We start from the raw sequence: 23,156 nt of genomic DNA on the forward strand, positions 1-23,156 counted from the left end.
ATGCACTTGTTAATAAACAGTATCAATAATGTTATTATTTATTGAGATTAATAATGATTAATTATCATTTGTATTTCTTCTGTACATGCCTCTTGAAAATAAAATTTAGTACCTTAAATGGAAAATTCCCGACTGAGACATTGAACCCGACATTCATTTTTAAAACAATTTGTCATTTTTAGTGATCTTTATTATGGATTTTTTTTTTACTTTTTTATTTTCACCCCGCTTGATATTCAACAGGTTAAATAACCTCATTACCTCAGCCTAATCGCCTCTGATAAATGAAGCATAACAATTATGCAACAGTCAGCCTCGAATGTATCATTATCAACAATGGTAACAATGATCAATCAAAACATATTTAAATAATTATAATTATCAAATATGGATACATTCAATAAAAATTCATTTTATTTAACAGTGTATGTTTTTGCATTTTTTAGCCCCATTAAAACACGTACATGTGTATGGTTTCTTATCAGAGTCAGAATACATTAACTCAATTAATTTCATGAATAGGATACAATGACTTTTCAAATTAATATTCAGTGGATAGAGATTAATATTCATGTATTATGTTAAACCATAAGAGAATATTGAGATTCAAATTAGTATCAGGTCTCGTATCAATAGAAAACACACAATCGCACACGCGCACACACACACATACACACACTCTGATGGGCTTATTGAGGCATAGCTATGGATAGGACTGAAAATCCCTGGCAGCTGCAGTTGGCTGGAGATAAGCTCCCATCGCCACCCCCACAGCTAGCTGGGCATAGGCCATGGCCAGTATGACCTGAGGGTGAGCTTCCCCACTGTCCATCCCAGCAGTGAGTGGTGGGGCAGACTAACACAGACACCCTCCCATCAGCAGGACCAGCAGTGGTGCTGCTGTACCAAGAGGGGATGGAAACAGCGCTGAAAGTGGTGGAGAGCGGAGGACACAGTGGATTCTCTCTGCCTGAGCAAGCTCAAGGGCTTGTCTTTAAGCTGATCAAAGTCAGTAGACTAAATGTAGCGTGTTATTCATTGCAATCATATACCGCTAGATGGCTAGCGGCCTATTTGTAGCTGAGCATAATAGTGACTGCCATGTAATAAAGCGAGATACTAGAAAGATCCTCAGGTAGCTAAAGGAATGCAGCACCTTGGAAAACATACCTTAGTTGTCACAGTGATCTTTATTTTCATGATACTGGTGAATTTATACAACAATGTCACATTAATAGCTGCAACAGCAATCCATAACTCACTTATCAGTTCTCAACAGAGTGGGAAAAACTAATTTAAGTGGTTTGGAAGAGCAATTTGTCCCTAGAATATCAGTAAAAAGAGGAAAACAGTCATGTTGGTCTGAAAAGAAATATCATCTTACATGAATATACAAGCCTTTTGTTAGTGAATTTGGTGTGCACCACATAATATATTCATTAGTAGATACGTTGAGAACCACTGAGATTACTTTATAAATTACTTTCATTTAAACTTTGACAGTTAGGACAACCAATTTTCCTTCTATTTCTCTTTCTGCATACAAACCAAGGATGTTATTTTCAAACAAGAAAGACTCTATCCTATTCTAGAGACACAGGGTAGAGGTCCTTATGTGTTGTATTTCTGATACAGTAATACAACCAGCTGGGTTAAAGCTATCTTTATTGGTGTTGAGTGCATAATTTTATATGTTTCTGAGGGGCTCTCATGACTTATGCATCTTCTATACTTGCTACTGATAGATATTTATTCTAGATGACACAGAACATAAAATCCAGTATGCTTAAATTAGCAAAATAATGGGATTCCATTTGTTTCCCATGCTTAATTTAATTTTTATTTATCTATTAATTTTCATTTTAGCAATTATTTAATCTATCCTGTTCATAAGTTAACATAGGGGAAAAAAAACCTTGAAATGGATTTTTTAAAATCATTTAATTGTTTACATGATACAGTAACATCAAGTGCCATGCGTAATATAGGTACCTGTGTGGTGTTGTGCACAACAATAACCTGTTAAGAGATTTGAGTCAGAACACTTACCACAGCAAACCCAGATTTTTAAAAAGGATAATATATATCAACATTAAAATACACCACACAGGACATTAAATTGAGACATTCAATTTCAAACTTAATTTCAAATGAATGCACTACCAACATACCACCATGTTTCAATACAGCATGCAGAAGTACATGTGAGAAACTGAAAAATCAAAGGGTAGAACAGTAATGTAATTAAAAGCTTTTTTTTCTAAATGAAAATGAGCTCCATAGCTCCACTGAAATGCAGTGGAAATAACTGATCAAAGTGATCCAGTGGCCATCTCATTAAAGGAGCTGTCACATAGCCAGCATGCAATCAAAAGGGAGAACATCAAAGAACTTTGTTGCGTACATTATTTAATACCCAGGATCCTGACACTCAGAACCAAGCTTATTTAGAGATAAGCTGCATGCAAGTATTTAAATCTGACAGTTTTACAATGTGGCGTGATGTCATCATGATGCATGCTGCATTCTGGTGGACTAATCTTTCCATGTATTTATTTATGTCATAGGAGTACAGAACTTTAATAATGCCATTTATATAATACTAAGTAGGGTTGAGAAGTCAATGCATATTATTCTTTATATTAGAAAGACAAACCATCTTGGCAGATCCTGTGACTGATGATTATAACTTACATTTATGTTTTTTGCAGATTTATTGAAAAAAGAAAAACTAACTGAATAAACACCATGCACAGATGTTTCCGTGAGCTATATCTGATAAAATGAGCCACATTCTATGTGTTTCCAGTCTGAAGTTTTTGTTGCCAAATCCATGAAAATCCATAACAGCTCTGCTAATTTAACAGTTCCCTTTCCTTCATGGATCTTGATTATTCACATTTAGCTTAGTTAACAAAAATATAAATAAAAAATATTTTAAAAAAAGCTTATGAAAGGCCAAAAGTAATTTTTCCAAACATCTGGCAGTTGGATTACAGTATGTTATTCAATCCAATCCAATCACAGGTGTTCCCTTTGGAATGTTGCCGATTCGTTGGCAAATTAATGAATACAACCAACTAGTCAGCAGGGGCTTTAATAACACTGCATGATATTATAAATATCCAAAATGTTATTAATGCCAGCATCGGTGCGGAGCCGACTGCTCCACTCCAGGTGGAACCTCACCGGATCATTTATTGGCTAGTGACACCACCCTGGGAACATGATTGGCTGCGTACCCATGGGAGCTCGAATAGGTTTTCATAGAAAGTGAAATATGGATTATGTTTCAACGCTTGCATTTTCTAGTATTTCTACAGGACAGATAATAGTAAAACTGTATTTTGGACACCTGTATATCTGAGTAATCATTGGTCCAGTTGGCTTTTTTAAAAACTGTAGGCAGGGCAGGCTATTCAGTTTTCCCTTTTCCCTTTAATCTTTAAATCCCTCTCCACAGCCCTGTGTGCTCCCTCACATCACTTAAAATATACAAGAGGGATTAGCTGAAAAATAAAGAAATAAATAAAACAAAAATTTATATGGCAATCATTTTTCACACAGTGGCTTGCAGAGCACCCCAGACATGACATGTGCACCTGTATTAACGTAAGTATATGCAAATTAGTTTTGAATGCCACTAATCAGAAGCTCAATGCAGTGGACCATGATTGACAGCAGGCTTGGGTAATGATATCATTACAAACCCGAGAGATCAGGGATGCAGACTGGCAGACTGACAGCCCCAGCCCCAGCCCCCAGCCCCCAGCCCCCAGCCCCCCCACTAAATGCAGCCCACATATCAGGTTCAACCCCAGTGTGTTTACATCCCACAGGGCATAGAGGCCGAGGTCCTGAAGAAATGGTGCTGGAAGGATGTGTGCCAGAATGCTCAGCGGGATGCAGATGGAGAAACAACCCAAGCACCATCACACCATTCAGCAGAGGGCCACGCCAGGCACTGGGAGCTGCATTAAATCACCAGGTAAATACTGTTCAGGGGTTGCAAAGAACCCTGTAATTATTGAGAGTGACTGATCCTATAAACTCCCTCTAAGGAGTTAATTCTAATTCTCCATTCTAAGGAGTTAATGAGTTTTCATCTAGTCCAGACACAATGAAATAATATATTAACATGTATATTCACTGTGTCAGCAATTTGTTGAACTGCCTAAGTGTAATCTCTGTCCATTTTGGGGGCACTCTTTTCATCATTAAGTACTGTACTTCTAAGGACTGAATAGGACTTTGTACTGACATATTTTAATCTGAACTATGAAAAAACAAGGCTGATTAACTAAACCATTATTTGCAATGAATTTTGGTGGTGAGTTTTGCCATTATAAAAACTGCTTGAATTGAAAGGAAAGCTCCACGCTGAAGAAGGCTCTACTGGAACAAAAATGTTTGTGCCAAAAAACATGCTGAAACTACTGGGCTTGGACAAACTTTCTTCAAATTACAGTACAAATCCAAGATGCGGACCATTGAAAAGATGACACTCTCAGACATGCTCATCCACAGCAGTGCACACACATTTTAAAATCCATGTTTCTCTGTTGCAGTAGAGAGGAGGTAGCGGAGTGACTTTTGAACAGCGTCTCTTCAACTTCTCATAGTCACATCACTTCAGCCAAGACAACCTCCTTTTAGGCAGACGTCCAATGCAGAGCAGTTCACCCTCACAAATCATCATGAAAATTCTCACCTTACCTCTTTCTCATAATGATTTTGCAGTGTCCTCTGAGCTGTTCCAAACAGCTTTACTCTCAGCAGTAGTGAAACCATCTACCGCTACACTTTTGTATCTTGCAGGGTACAAAAAATAAACTAAAAAACCGTTCAATCTTAAAACATTCCATTTCAAACAGGCTCCATGCTATACACAGCTCTACCAATATCAAACCCTTTCAAGGTCCCCACACATGCACAACACAATGAGGGAACAAGGTGCGTGCTCTGAAAAATGTCCTGAACTCACAGAAATGGCCCCTACAATAGGTTTTTATGTTAGCACAAGATTTGTTCTAATACAGATCAGCAGAGATTAAACAAAAGCAATTTACCTAGTAAGACACTGGATACACACAAGGGAGAGGTGAGGGAGAATAGCATAATTAAAATCTGACAAGTTTCTGCTTATCTTACACATCAAGTCTGTCCATGTTTATATTGGAATCTGAACAGAATATCAACCGTGGATTTGGACTTTTTGGAAGAAACAGTAGCCAGTTCCCTGTACCCATTAAGCCCATGAATAGACATGAATACAGGCATGACATCTTCTCCAGCAAAAGACACCCGTGCACTGTGGCAATGGGTATCTGCTGCAAATGTGTGCTTTCCACAATACCCTTCAGAGAGCCAGAGCATGAGTCACAACACAAACTCTGTGGCAGCCTGAGGGATGCCTGAGCTATTGCTGCTCACTAGTTTAACCATTGAAACACCTACACAGTATCATTATGTAGGAGAAAGAATGCAGTGTAGGAACTCCAGGAAACAGTATTTATTACACAGCAAATAGATGTGCTGTAAAACATTTCTCATGCTAAAGTTTCATTAAAAAAATAAAAATAAATCAAATATCAACAAAACTCTAAATTGAACTGTGGGAAAGTGTCGAATATCAAAATACCTAAATGGTAACTCAATCTATAGAAAAGCACATTTAAAATAAAATGTTTAATTAAAATAGGCTGGACTTTCACAGTTTATTTGTCTTTCTGTTATTAAGTCTATTATCCCTGGAGGAGTATCTGCTGCCTATGTAACAGCTGATGGTGAACCAAATAAATCAATAAATCTCATTCTGAGTTAAGAGGTATTCCACAACTAATTACAATCCTCTGCTATACCTGCACATTACTGTAAATAAGTTACATAATTTTCACAGGTGGATATCAAACATGCTGTGTTGTTTATCATGTTTATCTTTGTTAAGTTTACTAAAGGGAATATTCCTCATTTTGATTCCTCCTTCAGCTCATAAAGCTTGAGATCAGCTGGGAAGAGAAATCTAAGTTGTTTCTTCTTATGTCGAGCACTGTCCACAGTCAGTCCATGCGACAAATAAAACCAACCACATAACAGCAAATAATCCAAAGTTTGTTAAACCGGGATTAAACTAATCCCAAGGGACTCAGGGCTTTGTTTTGGTTTCCATAACCATATTCATGATCATATTTATTTCCTCTCATGGAGTAGATCACAGCTGGCATTTTTTTTTTCTACCATTATTGAATCTGTTCCGGGAATGAGCCCTCTTCCACCGAAGAAATAATACCACGCAATTATAAAATTTTTAGAAACTGAAGAAATATGCCCCTATAATCCTTCCCTTAATGGCTGCATACTACTTATTTTGGTCATTGTCTAGACCCATTTCCCCCCTCTATAAACATTGTGATGGAAAAATTTGCAACCTGGTCTTGCATGTGCAATGCCTGGGGAGACCCAGTATGTCTGTTTTGACTACCTGACATACAGGGACGCAGAGGAACACTTTTCATAAGGCATGAGTGGCGCGGGTATCAGGGTATTGTTTTCTGTTAACCAGTATGGAAGTATTCTTCATCTGTTCCTCGGGAGAATCACAGTAAATCACAAAACACAGCTACACCATATAGGAATACACATTTCTAGATCAAATCCAGCTGGCCAACTCCACTCCTGTTAGCTACGGAAAATGCTGCTTTCTGACTACAGAAACTCATATGATGGAGATCTCTGTACATTTCTGTAATGCAAGCCTAGTTTATAACAAGCGTGCAGTTCCCCACATCACTGAACTTTCTTTTGTCTATTAACTAAATTGCCTCCTGCCTTCAAAATACTTTATTTAGCTAGCTGATCAAGGGTGATATGAAAATGTCTGTATAAATTAGACAAAAGTTGCCAGACAAGCAAATCAGGACCGGATTTACTAAAGGATTGTGACTGATTTTCAAATCCAAAAGGAGTCACTACGAGGTCACAGTATCAATGTCAGATTAACTAAACGGTCACAATGGGTCAAAATCACTTTTTAGAATCTGATTTGTGGGGATTACCTCACTCTGATTCTCCTTTTGATGCACAGTAAAGCCTGTTCTTGTATATGCATACCTGGGGTGAACATTTAAAAACAGGGCAGAGATTTTGTAAATTAGTTCAGTCAAGTGTTCCTCGTTTACTAAAGCATGCCTTAATTGCGACTCTCCTCTTTGTACATGAATATTAAGAACTTCTGAAAGCGGGTGGTAATTTGCTAAGCATTGACATGGCCTAGCTCATGTTCTATAAAAGGTATGCTAATAAGAATTTCCTTCCCAAACATGGCAGCAGTTAGAGCCAGGAGATGATGCAGAAAACAAAGGAAAAACGGAATAAGACCAGAGCGGGTCTTTCAAAGAAAATGACCTTCATTCATTAAAGTGAACAGCAATTAGTGAACATCTGTAATGTAATAGTTCACATGGTATTACTAGTTTTATACAGAGTATGTTACTTTCTTTAAGAATTAGGTTAAATGTGAAAGTATTGGGACAGAGACAAGGTTTGTTGTTTTGGCTCAAATTAAAGCTTACCGTCTACACTTCAATCTCCTATTAATCATTTTATTTCAAATCCAATGTGCTGGAGTACAGAGCCAAAACAAAACTCGTTATCTCTGCCCCAGTACTTCCACATTTAACTGCATGACACAGGCCTCCAATAAAAACTATAGCCAGTCATGAGAGAGTTGCACTGCTTATCAGGAGAAGACAGTGGGCTTGTAGAAAACAAAAGTGAAGAGGTCACACTACTATTCAGTTTTGGGTCCTGCCTCCTTTTTATACTAATCCGATTATGCATGAGCCTTTGTTCCAGCAGATATTCCTTTAAAAAGAGATATGGAACAACTGCAGTTTGCTTGTTCTGTAACTGGTATTTGCAAATAATGCAGATGCAAACAGTTCTCAGAAACAAGATGTAATAGGTGCAAAACATGCACATACATTAGAATAGAACATACATTTCTTGGATTGGTAGTAATTCTAATTCTAATTTAGTTCTGTGTATTCTTGTACTTCTTTCGTAGGGCAAAATGTTTCACTTCAAAAACACATTTTGATTCCTTTTATCTTTGTCCTTTAAATCTTTGTCCTTGTAATAGTTTTGGACCTACTTAAGGTATATGGATTTTATTTCAATCAGCTAATGACAACAGATACTTATTTCCAGTATTAGGACAGAAATTCAGTATTTTATGGCTGAGATGCTTCTGTGAGATCCGATTCAGTGAATTAACTGGTCGTAAATCAAGACCTTGGTTATTTGAGTTGGTGTGCCGGATTAAAACAAAAACCTGCACCCACAACAATCTTTTTGGATAAGATTTGACACCCTTGCTCTAGAGCCAGTTCATGTATTGCAGTTTGTTAAACATATTCAGTGTCGTAAATTGGGGTTTGAAATTTATTTGTTAAGATTGAAATTGTATTGTTCTTTTTTAGGCTGAGACATGGGAAACTTTTATTTTTTCCTCCATTTTGCCTGGGGCCCCTGGGTGACTAATGCCACCACAGACTGTTTACGTGAGGATGCATTTCTACTTTAATCCACCAGGGTACAAATGCATTATTAATTTTTTTTTGAAGGGCGTTGGGGGTCGGGGGGTGGGTGGGGGGAGCTTTAAAGGGAGCTGGGGTCTGACTGGCCCTAAATCAAAAGCTAAAGTTCATGCTGGCCAAAAACAGAACTGAGGAAAAGATTAAATGATTATTAAGTATAAAGCAGCAGAATTGGCTGACTGCCCCTTTCAGGGCCAACAATGTTCTAAATACTGCACTGAGAATATGAACTTCATATGTGATTAGCAAATGGCCTTTCCATGGAAAATTCAGTATTAGATTTATTTAATATGCACTCTCACTCAGGCAATGAGCTTCTATTTTAATTTCAATTAACCAACTGCCAAATGCTGTGCAAATCCAAAGCAATAGTACACCTAATTTTGGCAATTTTGTACAGTGGATTGCTGTGTTACAGCTGACAAGGACATAATATTAACATGCATTGACACTGGCTGAAATATAGTCACATCATATAATTTAAACTTCATGGCAACCCCTGCACTGGAGAAAACTTTTAAAATGGAAAACAAGTAACATTTGTCAAAGGCATATAGATCTAGTATTCATCTTTCCAGATTAAATCTACTCTAGGTACCCAATTTGTCCAAACAAATGATTCCACACTTAAGTTTTATATACTTTAAATTTAATTCTCAATTTACAGATAAAATAGACATTAAAACAAAACATTAAAACATCCATTAACAGTACTTTATTTTCCTGAGTGAAATTCTACAGATTCTTGGCTTAACTTTATTCCCATACTGTTTTTGATCATTGGCAACATTTATCTAAAGGCTGGGATTGTTTTCGAATCAGTACTGTTAAATTGTACTGTTAAGGTGCTGAACAAGGGAAAGCTGCAAGGTCTGTAGTTGTCAGAAAAAAAAAAACATTAAAGATTGAAGACTTCACTTTAAAAAAAAAAATCCTTTGGGGACAAAATTCACAAGGACAGAAACACTCCAATAAAGCGGGGGCAATGACGTGGTTATACACAGCTGCAACAGCCCAACAACTGTAAGTCGACAAGTCTCAAGAATCTAAAAATAGTAAGCCTGTACTGCCTTTTTTTCTCCAGTACAATTTATGCAAAATTGTTATCCAAGGAATTTAAGGTAATGCAACCATAAGTTCCAGTCATCTGCCTTGAATAATTTATCAAAATATTTTTCAGTAGCTATCAATAAATAATTTAAATAGTTATAATTAAATATCTGCATCAGTCCAATCTTTGGTTGGAGTGCACTGTCCTGTTTTTTTACCCTCCAATTTGGGCCAACAAAAAAGCAATTCTCTTCCAAGATGCAACATTTAAAATCCTCTGAAAACAGAGAGGTTGCACTCAACAGGGAGTATAGCTAAAAAAATTCAAATGATGCTAAATCTCTTATTTTCCAGATGAGATGCCATCAACAGTCAACAGCAGAAGATTTGACTTCTTTAGGTCTACAACTAGACTCATGCAGGGAATCCAGCATGTTTTCATTTGACTTATGAGGGAAAATCAAACACAGTCAGAATGTTTTACATGCAAACTTGAAAGTGAAAATCAGCTATTGCTGTGCAGCTATTGCAGCATCAATTACAATTCAATTGAATTCATATTAAAATGTTCAAAAATACATATTGGCACATACATTACATAAAAATAAATATTAGTTGAATAGCAATATCTAGATTTATATAAATGAACCTAAAGCAATTGCTGTGGAAATATTTGTAAAGCTAGACAGTCCACTTAGTCTCGGTGTCAATAGAGATCTCATTTACAGTATGTGCTAAAATCAGAAGCAAGTATGCCTGCCATTTTAGAATCTTTTTTCATTTAGATAAAATAACTCCCCACTTTAAACAAAGTTCCATTTCAATTAACACTGTCTGAGAATTTGAATTGGATTTCACGTTCAGTGTGAAAGCAAACAACCATCGACTCAGACAGCAATATTTCCTTTACTGAACCTCGTAGGCAAGGTAAAGCTATCTTTAATGTCCCATATCTTGTCAAATTCTTCCTCTCCCCGTTTGTCTTCTAATCTCAAATTTATAACAAGCTGCAGATCAACCAGAAGATGGCATTCCACTCAAAAATGCCAGCGGAAGCCATGTTCAAATGCCTTCTGCATGCTCTGACTTGGCCCCTCTTGACTTATGCCTATGGAGTCCTGTTTCATGTCCACGGATCAGGGATTTATACAGTCCTGATACAGGAGTTGCATGTTGTCAGAAGGAATTAATCAGTACCCTGCTGTACCATGAAAAGTATTGCATGCCAGCAAGACCTGCACAGAGATTAATTTTACAGATAGGGCTTATGAAACACATTTTCCCTGAACAGTTTACGTCATGGGTTGGTGCGAATAATCATGACAGTGATCAGGGGCAACCTTTCAATATGACAGGTGCATATGAAGCTGCATATATGTCTTGGCAGGATTACCACTGTTGCTGCCTGTGACCAGGGGCACCACTGTGGGGGAATAAGTGGAACTGACTATCCAGGGACCCGAGGCAAGAGGGGTGGGGGCAGGGCAGGCCTGGACTACAAAATTTGCTTTAGTCTATCATTTTAAGGGACAGAGACTGCATATGCACAGGGCCCAGAATGCTACACCCCTGCTTGTGACTACTTTTACATTGACCCATACTGTACAGTCTTACATTGAGGTCAGAGTACAAAGGTAAAATATTTCATTCCTAAAATGTATTTGCATTGTAATGTTTATCATTGATTAAGAATTACAGATGACCAAATGATGTTGGAAGTCTCAAGATTCACCAAAATCATTGGGTATATTAAATGTTGTCTATCATGTTAGCCCAATTACCTTCTAGATAGGATATTAGTCAATTTGGAATGTACTATATTGTATATTATATATGAATGAATATTTAGGATATTTTAGTGTTCTAACATGTTTATTTTGGCCAATAACTTATGGATTTGAGCTGACTAGTCAGGAAATAGCACTACTGTCACAAATATGGACAATTTTGTGAGTAAAACAATCATACTATTCTTGTGGTGGAATCTGCCATCTGAAGAAAAGGTAAGATTTTAAAGAAAATATAAGTGCAGAAAAAGGATATAAGAGTGCTGGTTGCTTTGCATGGGGCACTATGAGGTTGACTGTGGTGTCAACAGAGCATCAACTGTGCTTGCTCCCAAAGGCTGCAAGGGTGGGGCAACACAGACTTAGTCAAGTTGAATGGGAATGCTGCTGCCATACAAACTATATGTGGTAAGAAATCTATTTATGAGGAATAAGATTTCCAAGAAGAACATTCTCATCTTTGCTGAAAAGTCTGATTCTGTGTTAGAGCAAAACTGTGATGAAGTTAATTACTTTCAGTTAGCAAGTGAATTGCTTTTAATTATTTGTTTTGTTCATTCAGGGGTTGTTAATATTCAAAAAATGGGCACTGTATAACAAGTAGGGAAGACTTTGCATTATTTTCAAGAACCTGTATGGAGTGAAGATACAGTAACACCACCTGTTGTCTAAGTTCAGCATCATCTCACAAGACACCCAATGACATCCTGTCATAAATGTACAATTAGGTAACAAGCCATCAGATCAGAATAGATTCACAAACCAAAGACAAAAAAATAAAATAAAAAGAAATTGTGTAATTCATATTTGGGTGTTTTTTTTCTGTCCTGACCATGATGACAAAAGTAAGGGATGCCACACAGCTATGACTGCGGAGAGAACAACACACCCCTAATGACTTCATAATTTGATGGCTTGTTACCTAATTGTACATTTATGACAGCATGTCATTGGGTGTCTTGTGAGATGATACTGAACTTAGACTATTTTCATAATTATGCAACATATCAGACTATACATTTTGACCACAGTAACTTGGTTGGATTTAGATGTGTGCTTTACGCAGATATGCATAATATACAAAGACAATATTTCAGCCAGGAAACGTGAGCATTGATGGGCACATTTATGAATCTTTGATATATAATTCATTGATAGCATGCATTGACCCTGCTCTTTGGGGAACCATGACCTTGAAATTAGCATTCACATTTATTTTGTGATTGACTGATGAGAGATGTCAGCTTCAGCTTGACAATGCAGAGATTTATAACTAGTATAGGATCTTTATCACTCCCAAACACAATCTCTCTTACCACTGTATGGCAACCAGTCCTCCTTAAGGGATCAAAAATTAATTCATGTTATGATGCACAAAACTATAACATAACAAAGGTCATAATGTTTATTGTCAACTCAGGAGTAATAAAAACACATGTGAGTGGTCTGGGACAAACACCATCTTCTGATTCTTGGCCAGTAGACCATTAGTGTTGAAAAATATGATTTCCAGTATCAATGTGACTTGAAGTTACTGAGGTCAAGGAATCCTGTTGTTATCTACTGTACATTTCTGATGGATTGAACATCAATCTGAACTGCTTCAGTTTAAGCCCTGACCTTAGGGTTTAAAAGGCTTTAAAGTGCTTTTTTTTAGCTTGGTGTCTGTCAACAAGAATAAAAAAAGGCATAATGGGAGGGGGGGGGGGGGGGTGACGTTGTATTTGAGGAAAAAAACTGTTGGATTCAGTATCCATGTTAAGCATGCAGACAGTTTTGTGAGCTGCTGTTGTACTATATAGCAGGGATACATGGTTAAACCATGGAAGATTTTTTCTAGATTTGAACAAGGGTCAAGCAAACCTCCTTTCCAATCCTCATGAAATGCACCATTACCAATAGACCAGACAAATAAAATCATATCTATATCAAGGGAAAAGCCATTCTAGGGAAAGACAGTGTATGCATGTTGGATAAAATATAATAAATTATAATAACTATGTCAAGCTTTGGATTTTAATATGTTTAATGGCAGTACCATAGGCCACAATTATGGTGCAATAAACTGAATGGTTTATCTGTGTTCTGGGTCAGTTTTACATGGAAAGAGAAATTACTCTGGAAAAATACATTGCACCTTATTGTAGCTGGTGAGGGAGCTGCCACTAAGCTCATCAAAGTAGGTGCTTCAGGTGGGAAATGTATGAGGATCAGAAGTTTAGCAGGACCAGATGTTCACTGTTGAAAGGAAAGCTGTGTCTGATGTTTATCATACAGTCATCTCCTCAAGGCTTTATACGAGCTGAAGGGCAACAATACTGCTCCACATTTATTTCAATAAGGCCCTTTCAGGAAGATTGCTTAGACCAGGGCTGCCCAGCCCAGCTCATGGTGATCTACTGTCTAGTAGGTTTTTACTCCAACCCTAACAGAGCACACCTCATTCAACAGCTAGAGATCTCCTTGAGCTGCTAATTAGCAAAATCAGGTGTGCCTTTTCAAAACCTACAGGAGTGTGGATCACGTTGAATGAGGTTCAGCAGACCTGGCTGTAACAAATGTGAAAAATGTCAATTTCCATGATAACATGAATTCACGACTGCTAAACAAGAGGCACAAATAGGAGGCCTTTTTTTCAGTCGGGTTAAACATGTCACCTTTACATTTCAAACAAATTGTGGAAAAAAAGGATTTAGCATATTCAAGCAAATATGCACTTGCCTTCAGATTCAATGTACTGCACCAGTTTAAAAAATATATTATTCCCATATCTGCAATTACCCACTGCAGTTTTATCTAGATTCTCAGGGCATTTACAATTAGAAAGATTATAATACCATTTTCATAAATCCATTTCACATAAATTTCTAAAGTTAAGCATGGGCAACATAACAGCAGGTATTGGGTGGTTAATTTCTTTTTGTTTGTCGAAAGCAATTTTGTACTGGAAACCTTATAGTCTCCTAGAGACTTATATAACCTTGGAGCTAATTTATTTCAGAAGACTGATACAGATGGGTAGTCCTGGAAATGAGGCAGTTATGATCTAATATTACTCATGGTCACCTGACAGAAAACGAGCAAATGTGTGTCATTTCATAATCGGTTGATCACAACGTTGCCTGTACACCTTTTTTCAGGAATCTGGGCGAAGTGGTAATGAAGACAAAAGTCTCATGATTAAAGGGAGGTTCTCTTGTTTCCAGTCTCTGGCAAAATGAATAATTTTACCTTGAACATTGATAAAACACCACTGTTAATACTCAAATTTGAATGATAAGGTCAATAATACTACCTTTTAAGTGGGATCCAGGACTTCGTTTTGTTTATGCCCGAGTCACAAGCCATATACTGTACAGATGCAGATGGTGTGGAAGCCCATATTGCACAGCAAAATAGATTCAGAAAATAGATACACTGGCATCTAGTTTTGAATATTAATTTGGATTCAGTATTTAGCAATAAAACAGAATCATTATTGTTAGAGCAGATTTTAATTCAGCCTGCATTCTGTGAATTTTTTAAAACAGTATACATGTGGCAAAAATAGCAGCACAGTGTGACTGGTAATACAATTCAGCTTTTTTCGGTAATTCTGAGTCTGAGGCTTGTGCGAGACATTATCACGCGGCATCACAGACTACCTCCTGAAAGACACATTAAATAATTATACCACAGACCAGTGTGGACGTCAGCATTACATAAGAGACAGGCAGAAGTACAGGAAGTCGCCCAGTTGCACCACGCAGTGGAGATCTGCTTGCTTTGTATTCAGATTCATTGTCTAGAGATCATTTTATTGATTACACTTCTTTTTATGGAAATATGCTGTTGTGGACAAAGTAGGGAAATCTGACTAATCACCATCAGAAGACAATGTACTACTGGGCACTCTTGTCCAGAGCGAAATAAGGTATACAGATCCCTTGCTTTGTCCTTTGTCCATCCTGCTTAAGGAAATAACACCAGTGTCCTGAATAGGCTTTGATCAAGCACCTTATGGTTACAATCGCATTAATCTGATCAAAGCACCTCATTACCGCTATCCATTTTACAATGCGTAGATTTGAGATGGTATACTATTGTGTTGCTGTATGGTTGGATTCATCTATGGATCCATCTGTTCATGGCTGGTGCAGCAGGGGTTCCTGGGGTAAATGTGAACTGTGCAGTGCATCATTAGCTCAGAGTGTGCACTGACCAGCTCTGCAAATATGTGCTAGTTGCTCCCTGTTCAACAGGCAAGTGTCAGCCTAGTCCTTACATCTTGAACATTACACATTTTTCATGGTTTCTAGATATAGGCATGTGTACAGTACAGTACACAAAATCCTTACTTGTATGTTTTTTTCCCTTCTAGAATTTGTTTTAACCACTTATGCCAACAGTGGGGATGAATCAAGACCAAAAGGTCTGAAGCAACCTCAAATTAAATTTTGAAATAAACAGAGTTGGATTAAAACAAAAAAATAATTTTTTTTTTTTTAAACTATAAAACTTTCAGGGCAGAAATTTTAATAAGCTGAGAAAGCACAAGACATTATGGATGTTTGTAATTGATTTCCTGCAAAACAGTATGTCATGGTGTACTGGTGCGTGCTACTTCAATGGTCCCATAAATTCAGGAGCTATCATCCTGTTTGTGCAATGCCTCAGAACTAATATAAATGATGCTGTATAAGGCACTTTCCCACTGGTGCTGATCAGAGGAATGCCTGAACAATCAGAGGAAGAGAGAGACCCCAAGATATTACCACAGCATGTATGCTTTTCAGGTTTCATAAGATGACATACGTACAACTAAAACATCATAATATCATGTGAAAATCAAATGCAAGCGCATGTGTGAACATAAATTACATTTTATGAGGCCAACAAGTGAAGCCAGTCCTAATTTCAAAAGAAAAATACAATCTAAAATGTTTTGATTACAAATGATTGAATTACATTTATTACATTTTAAATGAGATGATGTCCTGACTACAAATGAATCCTGACACAAATGCTGAGTCATGCTGAAGCTCAGGTAGAGCAGACTGTGACAGTAGCAGATTAAGCCTTCTGTAGACAAAGAGATGGGCAGGTTTAACACCGATGTTTCACTGAAACATTGCTGTTCTTTTAGTTTTGGATTAAGCTAGCTTTATGATTTATACAAAATTTTGTCATTCAGTGTAACATCTGAAATCAGTGACAATTGGGATATCTTAAGACCTTTCATTTTTTTGTGAACTATTTCTTTTTGTTTTTAACATACCCTAACCCCCTACTCATCCAAGGAACTGGAGGAGACGGTTTACAGAAATCAGCAGTCCATTGCTTGAAACTTGACAACTTCATCTGCAGCTATATTCCAAGCTGCAATTGTGTTACAATGAGCTCTGTAGATGGTCGCTGTAGATTTTATCAAGAACAATATCGTAAAAATAACCCAGCCATGCAGCATTGTAACAGTTCAGAGGCTCCATCCAGCCCTTCAGTATAGTCTTCATTGCTATGGTGAGACTGGCAAGTAAGATTTTATTGAATTCTCTAGGTAAGTACAGTTGAGTCATCTGCCAAAAGCAATACCTCGGGAGAATGGGGGACATCAACCGTCAAAATTTTACTTAGTGGACACAACATATTTCCAAAACAAACAATTTTAGGAGATTCCCAAAATACATGTAAAAAGGTCCCATCTTAATACTTTTCATGTAAATGCATATTGCACACATTTAAATTCAAGGTCATGACTTGAGATGTGGCAAAACAGCCTGTTTTATTTGTTTAAAGAAAGCGGTTCAAGTGTTTTATTCCCAGCATTACCTTTGTAACCAGAAATTCTAGTAATAGCAGGAGTCCAGACTGGTCTTATTTCTACTTTTTTTTAGGTCAACTAAACTTTACATAATGTATGATATGCATTATGTTTATGTATATTTGTGTACTGAACATAAGACCATGTGCCTTAGGTCAGTAAGGCACTTCACTCAATATTAGTTTTTCTTAGAGTAAAATAGTTATTAGGAAGACTCATTTCAGAATATGGGAAGCTGTGTGTCTTAAAATGATTGCACCATGAACCCTTTGTGTAAACAGTAGTACTAATTTGAGTTTATTATGAATGTGTGTGCAAATGTGACAAACACTGATGTTCATAATGCATTAGCCAGTCATAGTCTAATCCTTTCCAGCCTGCAAATGAAGCCTCTTGGTCTGGCCAGATGTCAAATGTGCGCGAGCTTTTAAAATATACAATTTTAAATGGAATGCATCCTTTCAACAATGATCATTTAAATATAAGACTACAGTAGGAACCAGGAGGCCACAGTAAAATCCACTGTGTAAGATTAAGAAATGTTTTTTTCCCCTTCATTTATTTCTTTGGTGTTCTTATTTCAACAACAAAAAGAACCATGAAGCTGATTTTGTCAGGCCAGATTATGGGCAGCCCAATTCACAACAACATGCTTTCTGAGACAGACAGTTATGAACAGATTATTCAAACAGCCTCGTTCTAAAACAGTAAGTATATTTCTTGGAATAGGAGCCAAGCTGGATTAAACAAAACACCAAAGATCTTAATTCCAAAGTATTAACATTATAAAAAGAAAGAAATGTATGCATTCCACAGGGTCCCAGTCACATTTTACCTCATCTGATATGTAATCCTACAGGTCAGTACAGATGGAGGATATGAGCGAGGAAAGAAAAAGCCTGGGGTGGCTGTCATTATGATACATCTAGAGATAATTCACATCTATTCCTCTGCCTAAATTAGGTCAGGTGAATTCAGGACAGAGATCAGCAGATTTTGGATCAGTAACTGGGATCAGGGCTTCAGACTCACCCAGACATGCTCCTTACTGTACTTTCGCTCATGACAATCATCATCATCACCATCAGGCGCTGTTCTTTCTCAGCGACAGGCCTTCACATTCACACGCTAAAAGTTCCCTGCAGAAAACCGAGGCCTCCATTGGCTGCCAGGCTGAGGGGTGGGGCCTCCAGAACACGTGAGCAGCTGTGGAGGAGACTCCTGCTCAGTGGCTGAGAAATGGCTCCATCCTGCCTGCAGGAGTGAGAGAGGAAAGGGGGTTTTAAAAAAAAAGCAGCACTCCCTTCAAGGTCACTGCGCAGAGGTCATGTTTATTGATCTTCAGGGAAACATGTTGGAGCGCGTCACTGAGGGAGATTCTGGTCTCACCGGACCAAGCCACTGCCACTCTGCTCCTCTCCTCTCCTCTCCTCTCCTCTCCTCCCCCCCCCCCCCCCTTAAATGGAAAAACATGTCCAAGAACATAACCTGCCTGCTCTCTGTGAAACTACACTCACTGAGGGTTCTTCACTGCATTTGTTTAAAATTATATTCAACCTCACTATGACAAACAAGGAAATGCATTTTATTTTTCTAGTCAGCAGCAAACTGCTGTCAATTTTCAGGATACAACAAAAACAATAAAACCAATCCAATAAGAGTCACAGACATAATTCATGCCATACTTCTAAAGATGTCAACCAGCAATGCACAGTAAAAAAATCTGTTCCATCATCACATCTGTCCATTTCATTATAGAAGAAATAAGATAAGGGGAAAAGACTCACCATGTGTGCTATTTGTTTTACGCACTATTTTTGCATTGTTCCAATGAATGAAAATGAATTACTGAAACCACAATCACTACTGGACCTTGAAACAGATGGTAAAGATGCATTCCAAATTGTAATCACCATTGCGTGAAAACCATTAGAGGGCTGATGATCATGACTTAAATTTAATATTGACATGAAGAGGGTCTGAGTATGCGTAATGAGAGATTAAATATGCACCATCCCTCAAAGCATGGAACTTGCTGTCTAGTGAACAGAAATTTGGGACCATATTCGGGGTCCAAATTCAGATATGCAGCAAGAAAGGTCACAGATTTTCTTCCACACACCTTATGCCATAAAGGGAAAGTCTGGGTCTGTATATACATATACCATGAACTCCATGATTTTTGGTTGCATAATGTGACAACCCTTGTTTGTACATCATACAAACTGTAGATGTGTATCACAACGGGAGTTGCCTGTTAAAACGCAGTCACACTAGAATGAGCCCACAGGAAGAGATGTAATTGAGGTCCAAGAACACCATGAAAGTCAGGTTGTAATCAATCAATACATGTGTTGTTCTGTAGCTAATAGAAGCCTCTGCCCACACCATTTCACTTAGACCTCCCTGCTGATTAGCCCATTGTTCATAATTAGCACAGCATTCTTCACATCTGCACCACTATCCTGACATCTGTGAGAGGAATTCATCATGAGGGCTTGGCTCAATCTCTGGTGAACCTCAAGGCATTGTTAACAATCTCATTCTGCAGCATTTATAAACACTGGTTAGAACTGAACCACTTATGCGGTGAACTGGTCTGTTGACCACAATCACGATTCTGTAGCCTCCCTAATACATTTGAATGGCTGATAGGTAAGTTTTTGTGATCTGGTATTTCTGATAGAGTGGTAGAAAAGCACACATATAGGAAGTATGATGATGCTTTGATCTTGAAGAGGTATTGCAACTTGTAGTTCCCCGAATCATGGAGTTTTCAGCAGACCTGTAAATCTGGAAAATAAAGGGACTATAAGATGTTCAATCAAGATTAGACTGGTTAAATGTATGCCGAAGGCATTCAATCTTTGAAATTGCACTTCATCTAAAAACATGCATATAACTACATTAGTGTGACCCAGTAAAACAAAGGGTTAATATTCTTTCATACAGTTTATACACATCTCAGTAAAGAAAATCAATTTCTTGTGCACCTTAATTTATTCTGTTCTCTGAAATTTTAAGGCTCTCAAATGCACAAGTCTCTATTCCCAAGCTGATACTGGGGAAGAACAAGATTCAGAGGAACACTCAAATGTTGCATTTTAGTTTTTTCCTTTAATCTGAGATCTGAGAGAGAGGGTTTTTAAAGAGCCTGAGACAGTCACGACTCAGAGACAGAATGCAGCTGAGAGTTAGGGAGTGATTGCAGAAGACATGGGAGAGAGGATTCTGGGAAACAATGCAGCTAAACATCCAGTCACAAAAAAGCAATACAGCATGCGACACCCTTACTGGAAAGTGTGTAACATCAGGGAACTCTTCAGCATTCACCACGCAAATAGCATCTAATTCAACCTGGCAACACAGTGCATCTGCAAAGCTGAACCGGACAAAGAATATTCCTCGAGTTACCTTCAACAGCATAATCAACAGACACTGGAGATCTGCTGTACAATTCACTATGAAGCAAGGCCTCCCTAGCATTTTAAACTCTAATGTTATCCACACACATGTGGATTTTGCTATAGCGCCTTTGGTTACATAGGTCTCAACCATTTCAAAAACCCTGTGTTTATTTACTTGAGGGAATTTAATATTGCAGTATATAAACCAGGGATTTTTTATGAGTGTTGCTTCATTTGTGTGGCAGTGTTTGTATGTTGTGCAAGGGGGGAGGGCAAAGACACAATTTAAGTCAATAACCCAGAAATGACTGTAGGGTTGCCCAGTCAGCCAATTTTACATCATCTTTGCTGGCTCTGGCCTGTAGACACTGCCCGTTTAGAGGACAGGCCGAAGGCCAAGTTTATTTTGGGATGTCACCGTATTATTATCTAGCTGGCCCAGGTTTAAATTAGCACTGGGCAAAACTGAACCTGTCTGCCTCTTCATTGGCCAGGTGACCTTGTTCCACATTAAATAAAGCCAGGGCTTAGATTTTGCATTGGTTTGTGGCAATGGCATTCAGAAATATACAATTAATGTGAAAATTAGTTTTCTCCCTCTAAACTAAGTTCTGATGCATAGTATAATAGCATAATCAACTGTCTATGGGAAAATTATAGGTAAGATGTACAATCACTATGTCCCTTCCATCCAATTCACCTCCAACCAGATGTATGCAAGACTGGTAAAGGCTGCAATAGAAGGGTTTTTTTTTTTAGGATGTGGAAGATTTATTGAGTTCCGTTAAGATGTTCCCCATGTCAAAAACAAATCCTTGCACTATGTTCCCTTCAGGCAATCCAAAAGTGATTGGAACAAAAAAATAAACAAAACCTGAACTTTATGAATATTATTTTTCTTTTTTTATCTGCAAAAACAATTTTCCATGCCAACCATAGCCTTCTTGGACATTGTAATTTACTCTGTTACACTATTGCCACCCTTTGGGTATCAGTGGTACTGTACTTGTTTCTTATTGCGCAGAATGCCCTTCCCTATTGGCGTACAGCATTAGCTCGACACTGACGTAAAAAGCTTAAAAATGCTTAACCTGATTTTGAACTGCAATAGACTCATTAACATTGACTGACAATCATTCAGTACTTTACATAATTCAAAAAACAGCATATGCCACCAAGTTGTGCACATTTCGCACAGTTACAGGTAACTTTAGTTAGTGCTGGCATTTACAATTTTACTGAAAAACAAATAAATCACAAAATATAATACCTGTAATCAGACATGTCCTTCATTTTTAAAAAGGGGCAAGTGAGCCAAGAACAAACTACTGCAACTGCATTCCAAATCCATTTCATAAGTTTTTACTTCTTTCAAAAGAAAATAAGCTAAACAGAAATAAATGCAAAAATAATTTTAAAAAATAACACTAGACTGTACTAAACAATCCTTAGTATTCATTTTAATCATGGTACACCACATGGTATAGTGTGCATTTATGCATTTGTGTGCAAGTCTGTATGGCTGTTCACGCATGTTAAGTGTTGGGACTGGCAAGTCTGTTCTCCGTCAAGGGCTTAAAACCGACTTAGTTTCCAACATCAAATGCAAATTTATAGCAACATTAAAATCCCTCAAGTCATCACGTTCCTGTCCTCCAAGTACGTGTTGCTGAGGAATGGAAAGTGCTGGGCCCCACTGCCTTGGTTAGCACACCCTGTAGCAAGTTTAATCTCTGCATTGCCACCATCTCATCTGTTGTTTTGATCTTTCTTGCCTTGTTATATTGCAAAACCTTTTTTCCTGAAAGATCGTTTTATAATCCCACTATCTCTGGGCAGATGAACCATTCCTCTTTATGAAGATCATTAACCGCTGGAACAACATTATGTGCAGTCTGTTAAGGCTATTTAAGGGCAAAATAGTTTCTTATCCTTGAATGAGCTGTGATATGCAGGTATGCATGTATTCTCTGTAAGTTATAATGCATCTTGTTTATGAACCAAATCAAGAAAGATTTTAATGTAAATTGTATGTTTGTGTAAAAAAAAAAAAAAAAGCTTAGGCACAAATAATAATTCAATGAGGGCATGTTGTCAAATGCTGAAGACTGAATAAAATACAAGCCAATGTATTGTGTATTCTATAAATCTAATCCCATGTTGACTGCTTGCTTGAGCCATAATGAAAAGATAATTTCTGACATAACAGTCAGGGTTAGTTCTTATCCTAGGATGACAGAACGCAGCACATAGAACACAAGTGCTGAGAAAAAAATATTGTAGGCCTAAAATATTAGAACTCCCAACAGTGTGAACTGAATTTCCAAAACAGTCTATCCATTAAATCATCATCTACACCGGACATTAACAATTCTATTCAGTTTTTGCACTTGTAACTTGTATATTGTTTCTTATACTTTTAAATATTTTTATTTTTATTTTATTTTTTTACATTTTATAATAATTATGGTGATAGATGAATGGTGCTATTTATAGTTGGGGGGGGGGGGGGGTT

General features: G+C 37.5%; 1 long non-coding RNA gene across 3 annotated transcripts in view; it reads right to left on the reverse strand.

The window, feature by feature from the left end:
• LOC135240013 (uncharacterized) overlaps window positions 1-23,156 on the reverse strand; it is a 38,210-nt gene that overhangs the window by 13,244 nt on the left and 1,810 nt on the right. For 2 of the 3 annotated variants that reach the window (XR_010325545.1, XR_010325546.1), the window contains exon 2: window positions 17,755-18,488. This is a non-coding gene — a long non-coding RNA (uncharacterized LOC135240013). Of the gene's footprint in view, window positions 1-17,754; window positions 18,489-23,156 lie in introns of those variants that run through there. The other variant, XR_010325547.1, reaches the window with a different exon arrangement.

The sequence above is a fragment of the Anguilla rostrata genome, chromosome 14, assembly GCF_018555375.3.
Source record: "Anguilla rostrata isolate EN2019 chromosome 14, ASM1855537v3, whole genome shotgun sequence".
Taxonomy (NCBI): domain Eukaryota; kingdom Metazoa; phylum Chordata; class Actinopteri; order Anguilliformes; family Anguillidae; genus Anguilla; species Anguilla rostrata.